Here is a 10,559-nt window from a genome sequence, read left to right on the forward strand (position 1 = left end):
AGTAATTCTAGAAGAAAACTTGATCCATCACAAGAAACTGTGCAACCTGTAATGTACAGTAGTTCCAAACAAAAGTGCATACGTCCTTAGGACGAGGTCATATGTGTGAATGTTCAAGGGAATTGAGCACAAACATTGAACATATGTTGTTTTGATATATCCTGATCGGTGCCACCATGCTGAATCCAGAGATGTCCTTTTTTTTTAAAAAAAAAAAAAGGCAACTTAGCTCGTCTGACGTATCGGCTTCCCAGGCCTCTCAAAATCCTGCACAGCTGCAGTTGGCACAGTGTCAGAGTGGGGTATGCACCCTACTGCACAGGTGCATACTGTTTTATGCACCCCAAATAGACGATAATGAGAGGCTGGAATCAAGCTCACTGCATCATCCTGTTGCATATTCATTAGGCCACGTTAAACAGGCTGTAACGTAGGATCAGTGGAAATAAATTCACCGGAAGAATGGTGATTGTGGCTCTGGTGTAAGATACATGGTGTAACCTAGATTCAGTGAAGGATAAGTAAGGTAATTTAATATCATGTAATACAAGTATGTATGTATGTTTTTATGTATGATATTTTCCAGCGTATAAGGCGACTTTTTAACCCCGGATATGGTTGCCCCATACGGTGGGGGGGCTCAAAAATGGCCCCATCCCCACCATATGGGGCAACCATTATAAAAACAAAACATTTAACTAAATTAGGCCCTGTTCTTGGCCTTTGCGCGCCTCCCGTACTGTTCCCGGCGCAGGCAGTGTGATGTTCCCTACCTGCGCCAGAGGCTCTCCCGGGCAGCCAAGGGTCTCATCTGAGAGGCACGGCTGCCGGGAGAGCTTGGGGAGAATGAGAGAGGCGCCAGAAGTTCCCAAAGCCTCTCTCATTCTCCCAAAGCTCTCCCGGCAGCCAAGTGTCTCCGAGTCTCTCCGATGAGACGATCGGCTGCCCGGGAGAGGGTTGGCGATCTCCCTCTCTGGCGCAGGTAGTATACGTCACACTGCCTGCGCCGGGAATGGTATGGGAGGCGCGCGGAGGCCGGAAACGGGCCCTAGGTGAGTTAACTTTTTTTTTTTTTTTTATTTAGCTGCAGTTAACCCCTGCCTGACTGCAGCAGGGCTTTGGTCAGGCAGGGGTTAACATTTCCCCGCATATAAGGCGAACCCCTGACAATCTTAGTCAGGGGTCGTCTTATACGCCTAGTCGCCTTATACGCCGGAAAATACAGTATGTATGTATGCTTTGTACATAGTAACTCCACCAGCAGAATAGTGAATGCAGCTCTTGTTTAACATACAGGATGTAACTCAGGATCAGTAAAGGATCACTAAGATAATGTAATGTAATAAAATATAATATAATCTTTACATGCATGTATGAACTCTATGTATACTCTACGTAAACCAGCAGAATGATCAGCACACGTCCGGTGTAAAATATCAGGATCAGTACAGGATAGGTAATGTAATGAATGTATACAGTGACAACAACAGCAGAGTTGGGAATGTAGCTCTGAAGTATGATACAAGCCGTAACTCAGCATCAGTACAAGATAAAGTAATGTAAAACCAGCAGAATCGGAAGTGCAGACATGGAGTATAACACAGAATGTAACTCAGGTTCAGTACAGAAAAAAACCTCTTTAAAACTCACTGTTTTGCCCCACTTTGCCCCACTTGTCACCCAGCTTTCCCAGATGCATACATAGCTGGGGAAAAAAAAAACACTCATTTTACGTTTCCAAAATCAGCAAATAAAATGTAAACATAAAACCTTTCCTATGGACATTACATATTCTTCTCTCCTAATCCCCCTGCAACCTTCTTACGTTCCATCACCTTTTGACCTCCAGACAAACACAAGACTTGGTGTCAAATCCCAACGAAACAAATTTTAAGTCCACTTATTTAAAGTCAGGGTTGAAGAGAAGTAAAAAGAGCCCATAAGGAATTTGTAGTTGAATTATGAAACTGACTTCATTCAGCAACCCCGGTGGCAAATGCATCTCAGAATTTCAGCTGAAACGCTTTGTAAATTGTGTTATTCTGTGCTGATAATAAATCATTATAGCCTTAAACACTTCTCCAGTGAGGAGCCTCAGTCACAAATTATCTTGTCATTCTGACCAAAACATTCTCCAAAAAGGCTTGACAAGTGCTAAAGCCCAGACCATGAAACCATGTGTTGTTGTAAAAGCAAGATTCAGAAATGTCAATTAATTAGATTAAGAGGATACTTTTAGTTTTATTTTTTGTTGCCAAATAACCCTTAAAATATTCTGAGCGGGGAAAAGTCTGAGAGATATGTCGCCGGCCCATGCACAATAATAGCAGAGGCAGTGGATGGATTATTGTAGGTGTTATGTGATTATTATCTGCTCGTCAGAAAAGAACTTTTTATGGATCTGGCTAAATATTATAATTTATTACTATAGCGCTAATAGTGTGGATTATGTAATCATACCATTTTCCTCTCACATACACACAAATGGTATATACACATAAGAGTCAATGTAAAGTGGAGGTAAACGAAACAGACATAAAAAAAAATTACCTGATTTTATCAGAGTGCTTCATTAGAAGGAGTCAGGAGGCAAGATGAAAGATTGCAGGTAATCTCACATTCCTAACCAATCAGTCAGCAGAAACAGTCATAATTCTGCAGTGCAGTCTGCTGTCTGTTATTTGGAAATTTTCCTTATTTTTGTAGCTTTTTATTTAGATACTCTTGTTGATATAGTTACATTTCCTAGACTAGTAGGTTGAAGCTATGTCTATCCTTACATGGTAAATCCTAAAGGATTAAAGGGGTTATCCAGAGCTACAAAAACATGGCCACTTGCTTCCAGAGACAGTCCCACTCTTGTCTCCAGCTTGGGGGGGTTGCTGCGCAGTTCCATTAAAGTGAATAGAGCGTAATTGCAAACCGCAACTGAACTGGAGACAAGAGTCGTGTTGTCTCTGAAAGAAAGTGGCCATGTTTTTGTAGCACTGGGTAACCCCTTAAAGGCCTCATTCACACAGTTTTTGTTTGTGGACATTCATTTTTGTTGTGCATTCTTCGTTGATAGTCACCCGCTGCAACTGCTGAGACCTGAGCCGAGCAAACCTCTAAAGATGCTGCTATCAGTGCTATTGCAGCATCTATAGGGCAGAACATAGGGAGAATTCTCCCTCTGTTCACTATCTGGGCTGTGTGAGGCCTCCAGTGTCAGCCCTAAGGCAGAGTGTGATCAGCAATGCTAATGGCAGGCACAATAAATTGCAGTGCAGTGCTTCAGCACTGCAATGTAATCTGCTTGTCATCAGGCAATCAGATAATGAAGTCCCCATTGGGGACAGTAAAAGAAGAAAGTAAGAAGAAACATTAAAAAAAAAAACACACACACAAAATAAATAAAAATAAAACACACACAATCCCCACATCCGTAATGACACTGGTATAACAATTATCACATTAGTAAACCTGTACAGTGACTGCAGAGAATTTACAGTTAGAAAAATGCAAAAAAAAAATTCATGAAATGTGGGCAAGAAAATCTTAAGGACATCAGTCAAAATTTACCATTAACCTAAAGTACGATATATTATGAGAAAACTATTTTAGAATCGCTAGGATGAAAAAGCATCACAGCGCTATAAGCAAGCGGTGAGGGCCCAGGGAAATTTGAGTCCAGTAACAGGGGTAGCTCTGGCAGTGTTGTGGCAGCTATGTGGGTGAGGGTCACTTGGGCATTTGTCATGGTAGCCTGAAGTGGCATTGTTACCCACCGCTGGTCGGTTGGCCTTCAGTCTCGCAGGTTTAGGTAGCCCAAGTATACACTGGTCCAATGACTTTACCAAAATAACGTCTGTTTACTTAGTGCTTTAGTGCAATACACAACAATAGGTTTCCGCCTCAACAACAATAGGTGTAGACAGGAGACCAAAGAAGTGTTAATCTGTGAATGGAAGGAAGTGGAATAGGGGAGCTTCTTGAGGGCCCTGCCCAATGTAGGACTGTACTCTGCCTGGAATAGCGTAGTTGGGTGTAGTAGAAAAGAAAAAGAAGTAAAGATCCTCATACTCACGTTTACTTGACAGCCTAATGCCCTACAGTGTCGAGGTACCAGTCCTGTGAGGATAGTACAAGGCCCCAGGTTCCTGCGGTGGGGGCTATGTGTGAGAGAGAGAAGAGATAGGATAGGGTAGAAAAAGGAGGGAAAACAGTCTGCACCCATAACTGGATGAAAGAATAACATATGACTAAACAGTTAACCCAATACTTTCCTCAGCTTTGCCCAGAATAGGTTATAGAGAACCACAGAAGCGACACTTAGTGGGGAAAACATAGAATACACTTAGACCATATCCCACTCTGTGAACCTGAGAGAAAACCTTACACAGGTGCATAAGAAACTTAGTGCAGCACCTTGTGCTGGGGCACTACAACCACATAAAATGATACAGGTCAAAAATGGGCTGTGGTCCTTAAAGGAGAAGTCCAGCCAAATTTTTAATTACAAGAGCGGAAAGGAGTGAGGGGAACATAAGAAACCACCTATCCTTACCAGTCCCCATTCCCTTGCAGCACTGCATCACAGAGTTTCCGAATCCTACCAGATGTCACCATCTCTTCATTTCTGACTACATTACAATGCATCAGGAAAGGGTAGGAGATAGCCCACTCAGCCAGTCAGAGACTGCAGCGGTGTCCTTCCCCAGTCACTGACTGGCTGAGCTGGGCATTCATATATAATAGTGCCTGATGGCTATCCTTGATATCCTTTTCTTTTTTTTACTAGAAACCTTTGCTCTTACCCATGGAATGATAACACTATGCACTAAGCACCTGAAATCCCTTTTTTTGTTCTTTTCTATATTCTGAGCATAGTATTAATATTGTATTTTTATGAATATTCTGAATATTGTATTTGTATTCTTTTTATTTTGTCCCCATACAAGCAGATCTGTTACATCCTCATATGCTTGTCATATGCTGCACTTCTTCTTCAATAGAACTTTTTGTGGAATTAGAATATACTGTATGATAACTCCCTTACTGTTGGCGGGACACTCTCTAAGCATATAACTGAGGGCAGTAGACTCTATAGAAAAATATAGCATCTATTGTTTTATCAATTCTGCACCACCTCAGATTAATGCGTCCTTATTTATTTATTATGTTTAGTACAGTATAGCTTATTTTTCTATGTTGCGCAGCCCCCTATGTAGACTCTATGTAGCTCTGGTGAGCAAATGAATTATAACTTTCTAGATCTTCAGTGTTTTTGTAAATGTGTTTCAGGGACAAAGTTGAACCTAATAAATGTTTTCCTTGTCCAACCAAACAGATTTACAGTTCTCAACGAGCATTTTCTACTCCACTGGCAAAACCACAACAGCTGCGAGGCGGCTTCCAGGTGGTTTCCATATGCTCGCCATTACAAGGTTAAAAGGCACGTTAGGTCCTCTAATATCGCTCATTGGAAAGCTGTCTTGTGGAAGGTGCGAGTTATCTCACGGCAGGCAGAGGGTGCAAGGCCACATCTAACTGGGCCAAGGCTGTTTTCTAATGTATTCAGAGAGACAGGAAGTACACCCAGATCAATAGTAACAAACCAATAAGGACTTTATTAAAATGTCACTTTGTTTCAGCTAAGCAGAGAATAACCAGATATGCCAGCATCCTGGAGACTTCAGCCACTTCCAGCACCTCACAATTCCGTTTCCTGCACTCTGTTGTTTTGCAGCAGGGTCTCTTGAAGAACCTGAACTTTATAAGAGGGGGTTCAGATAAATCATAAGGATTTATAAGAACTTACACATTGTTCAGATCCTATGTAGAGCTTACCCTGCAGAATAGCCTTCTTTCGCTCTCACTTTATGGTTGTTTATTTGGCATTTGACCTTTTTTTTTTTTTTCAAGTTTCATACGTCGCATGAGGCAGATGTGTTGCAGAGATTTTTGTAATTGTCCCATTCATCTGGATGAGTCTCGCAAAACTCAATGCATACAATACAGAAACAGCTCAATAAGACAACCCAACAAATCTGCCTTGTGTGTACATATCCTTATATTCCCACATTTATGACTTTGAAGACATTCCCGTTCACTACATCTCAGCTCCACCCATTACCAAAATTACCTAAATAAAAAATATGATGGCACTCTCTCCTGTGAGTGCTGCATTCTCTTTGTTGTTTGGGCAAGCAGCTTCCCCGGAAGGTAGGCCATTAATGTTACAGTCATGGAGCATTCTCTTGTCCAGTTACACCACCTTCCCGTATCCCTACCATGCGAGTCTGATCACATTTATTATATGGAAGGCTACTGATATTTTTGTAGGCATGAAGTTGGGAAACACTATTAAATACCCGCATGGCGTGCAGTCACTGTACATCAAACATGATGATGCACCTATGTGAAAGGTCAGCTTTTTTTTTTTTTTAAACTGGAACTGTCAGTTCACTCCCAGTTCACTGCCTGGATCAGTTCTCAGCCTTCTAGAAGAAAATATACAGATCGTCTATAGGATGGAAAAAATGAATCTGCAATGTACATTCGTGGTCATTCCCAGCATGGCCATTGTTTTAACTCACATCATCCCTTCTCTACTGTGTCACTACTGATAAATTCACATGTCTGACCAAGTCACTAAAATCTGCTGTTAAAGACACAGCATTAACTCTTCCAGTTCTGATCACTGTTAGTGGTGATTAGAGCAGTGCCGGCATGTCTGGCACCGGCAGGGTTAATGGCGCTGTCAAAACAAGCCTTCAGACCCATTTGATTGGGATGGGGACTTATCACACTGTCACCAACTCACTTTTCATTAGGCTGTTGCTCTCTGTTAGACTAGCCATGCAGAAGGACTCAAACACATGCACAAATTAAATCGACATCCAAATTCAACCAATATACAAAGCAATTTAAATGATATTCATTAGAGCGATGACAAGTCCTGATGAGGCTTTCAGGAGCCGAGTCCTTCAGCTTTATCCGACTTTGGCTCATGGTCACTGAGGCAGAACTACAGCGACTGTACCTCTGGTTTTAAATATTTCAAGTGTCCATGACTTTGACTCCTCTTAGGGAATACCCAACATACAGTCAAGAAAGTATCCCCAACATTTCTGGGACACTTAGAGGGTTAACTGTTGCCCATTGTGTTCCCCCGTTACCGAAGCTTACAGGTCACCCCCTCTTCTTTCTTGCATTTTACTAATCCAGCAATTAAGCAGAATTTCATTTTTGAGTGTTTTTTTTTTTTTCCTCTTGGCTAAAAGGTCACTAATTTACTGTTATGGTTGCTATAAATGTGTCCCCAGTTTCCTGCAGCATAAAACAGATCTGCCATATTACAAAGTAAGTGAAATTACAGATTTTACTAGACTAATTTTAATGGTGGAAAATAGCCTTTTTTTTCTTTAAAGAATATTCTCCATTTCAGCTCATGCCATTATTTCTGCATCTGTTGCTTGGAGATTTTTCTCACCCCTTTCAGTGATCCAGCCCATTATGTCATAGAGCAATCCGGTCTTTGTAAACCCTGGAAAGTTTCATATATTCTATATTTAAAATATAAAAATAAATCAATATCCTGAGTGTCTGACCTTGTCTACGATGCATAAGATTAGTAGGTCCACTAGCCTGATGTCTAGTATGTTGTTTTGGGGGATATGAATTGTAGTCAATCTTATCATACAACTATCAGTTCAACTAAACATAAGAGCATGGCTACTATGGATTTTACAGGCTGTTGTTGCATTATAGCTGCAGGAAAGACTATGGGAACCATAGATTTATTATTGCAAAAATGCCAGACCTCTGGCACAATTTCTGGCAAGAAACTGGTTTACATGACTTGCACCACATTTATTTATTATTTATTTCATTATTAATTTTTAGGAAATGGTCAAAGCTTAGTGGGAAAGGGGGCATGGTTTGAATGAGACTCCATGCACCCAAAATTATTTTGAATAATCTTAGTGTGACGTTAGACTAGACATATAAGGAAAACAAGAAAATCTCCATAGAAAACTTCTCCAGGTCTGGACAGTTCCTGAAGTGGATAAAGGTGGCATCAGAGAACACTAGACTAGGCTAGACAACACTTCCTGCAGGACATACAACGGCTGATAAGTACCTGAAGGGTTAATTTTTAGAAGTAATTTATGAGGTCATGTTCACATGCTGTACGACAGTGGCCGTTCTGTGACACGGCCGTGTCACAGAACAGCCGCTGTCTGTAAAGTTCACCCTGGCCGGCACTGTAGTACTGGCTGGATGAACATCACTTCATTGGAATTGGAATGCTGGAATATTGGGGTGTGCCTGCGTTCCAATTAACCATAGGAGACAATGTAAAGTACGTCCGGAACTTTACTTTACATTGTCTGCACAGTCAGTTTTGTGCGGCCGCTGTTCAGTGAATAGTGGCCGCACAAAATTAACATGTTAGTTTTTTGTGCTGCCACATGGATTCCCAGCCAGAGAGTATACAGTGTATACACTCCAGCCAGGATTCCATAGGGTTCAATGCTGTCATTAAATAGAGGCCAATGTTGCAAACCTGCACAATGGCCGTTGTTAAATGAAAATATACACTATGTGAACGTGGCCTGAATCTGTATAACTTTCTGATACCAGTTGATTTAAAAATATTTTAGATCTTTTAGGACACAGGAACTTTCATTTGGGGGATTTTTACTCCTTTCTTTCTATAACTCCTTTCTTTCTATAACTTACTATTCCTCAGGTTGGTATAATTACAATGACACCCAATCGAAAGATTATAAAACCAATAAAGAACCTTAGAAAGTCCCTCCCTTGCCTAAGTGTAACACCTTTATCTATGCCCTCTAGTGGGGTTAAGTTGGCATGCTATGAATCCTCACTTAACCCTCGGGGCCTGACTCTTTCTTGCTAGGGCAGACACAGTGCGCTCAGCACAGCGGATGGGGCACATCCTGAGGTCCAGACAGTAAGCAGCTGTCCATAAATATGCTGCATATTGTAGAGTTAAGTAGAGCACCTGTCAAAATGACGGGTGGACTGCTCCTGCCTTTTTTGTCTTTCATCTATATTTTTCAGATATCAGGGTTTCTAAGGACAACATCGAATTTGGTGGACTATGACAATGACCGACTGATTTATATTTTTAATAAAATGGTCAACGAGGGGAGTGCTACCTCGTAAAATTGCTACCCATAACCCTCATATTATTATCCCAGCACTCACCTTCACAGGAGTACTGGGAAGAGCCAGATACCAGTAGTACTGGAGCATTAATAAATGGTGCTCCTGGTCTGGGCAGTAGCAAGCTGGTATTATTAGGCTGGGAAGACCCAAAACAAATGGTCCTTCCTGCACTGGCTCTTTTCCATAACTGGCCAGCCTCAGCAGCCTTTCAACAAGCTTTATTTCAAATCCGAATGCAGGACCCAAACACAGACTTCCCCGCAGAGATTAAGGCATTTTATAGCAGTCCTGGTTTGCTCTAAAGGTGATGGCGGGTAAGGATAAAGAGACTTCACTGACCCACTGCTGGCTTGCTAGGGAAAGTTGGAGCTCCCTAGGGGATGTGGATTAGGGCCCCAGACTAAAGGGGGAGAGGGGACTCCTTGATGACACGGTCCAATGCTGAAAATTAGCATTCATATACCTAAATGAAGACATAAACACATTTTATAAAGGTAATTTTGCAATGTAAAGTACAGTCTTCTACATGGTGTGAAGTACGACAACTATAATAAGGGGGGTAACAGTATCACTTTGAACTGAAGGCCTATTACAAAATGTGGGGAAGCTCTATGCTAAAGAGCCAGATCCACAGCAATCAATTGCTGAAATGGCTTCAGTCTATGAAGGCATTGTGACAACCCCTTTTAAATATCTATTTCAAATATAAAGGTGTTGTAGGAACCACTGCCTACAGCTGTGGAAGAGATCATTTAACACATACTGTACTGTATCATGGCTGACTACAGAATGGATGTAACCTCCACCTTCCTGACAACTATGGAGAGAATCTATAAATCTGGAATGACTCTGCATTTGGCAGCGAGAATTGTTAGTTTAGTAATTCCCTACATTTGACAGTCTAGATCCAAGTAATACCTTAGTTTCTCCTAGCTCTTGACTAAACATCCCTGTGGCAGTCCAATACATGTTTGCTGTAGGTGCCAGTCATGATTAGATCTTCTTCCTGGCATTATCTGGAAAGAGCACGGCCCTCATCTCCTGTCAGAATCCTCCAGCCCTGACACATGATTATATTTGTAGAAAGGACAAAAGATTTTATGTAAGGTGTGTGTCATGTATCCATCCTGACGATCACAACGCAGGAGGTGTCTGCACCACAATTGCTACTAATTGAAAAACTGGCTATGCCCTCCCTGGTGTGTAAATGCTAGCATGGGCTCATCTACATTTCTAAGCTTTGGCCTATTGATTTCTCTTCATTTAAGATTTTCATCTTGCCTGTAGCCCAAAGCAGATCACTAAGTTGTAAATTAGTTAAACTCCACATTTATCAAAATGTTATTCTGAGATACTGTATCAGTATGATTGCAGTGCAG

Source organism: Dendropsophus ebraccatus, chromosome 4, assembly GCF_027789765.1.
Source record: "Dendropsophus ebraccatus isolate aDenEbr1 chromosome 4, aDenEbr1.pat, whole genome shotgun sequence".
NCBI lineage: Eukaryota > Metazoa > Chordata > Amphibia > Anura > Hylidae > Dendropsophus > Dendropsophus ebraccatus.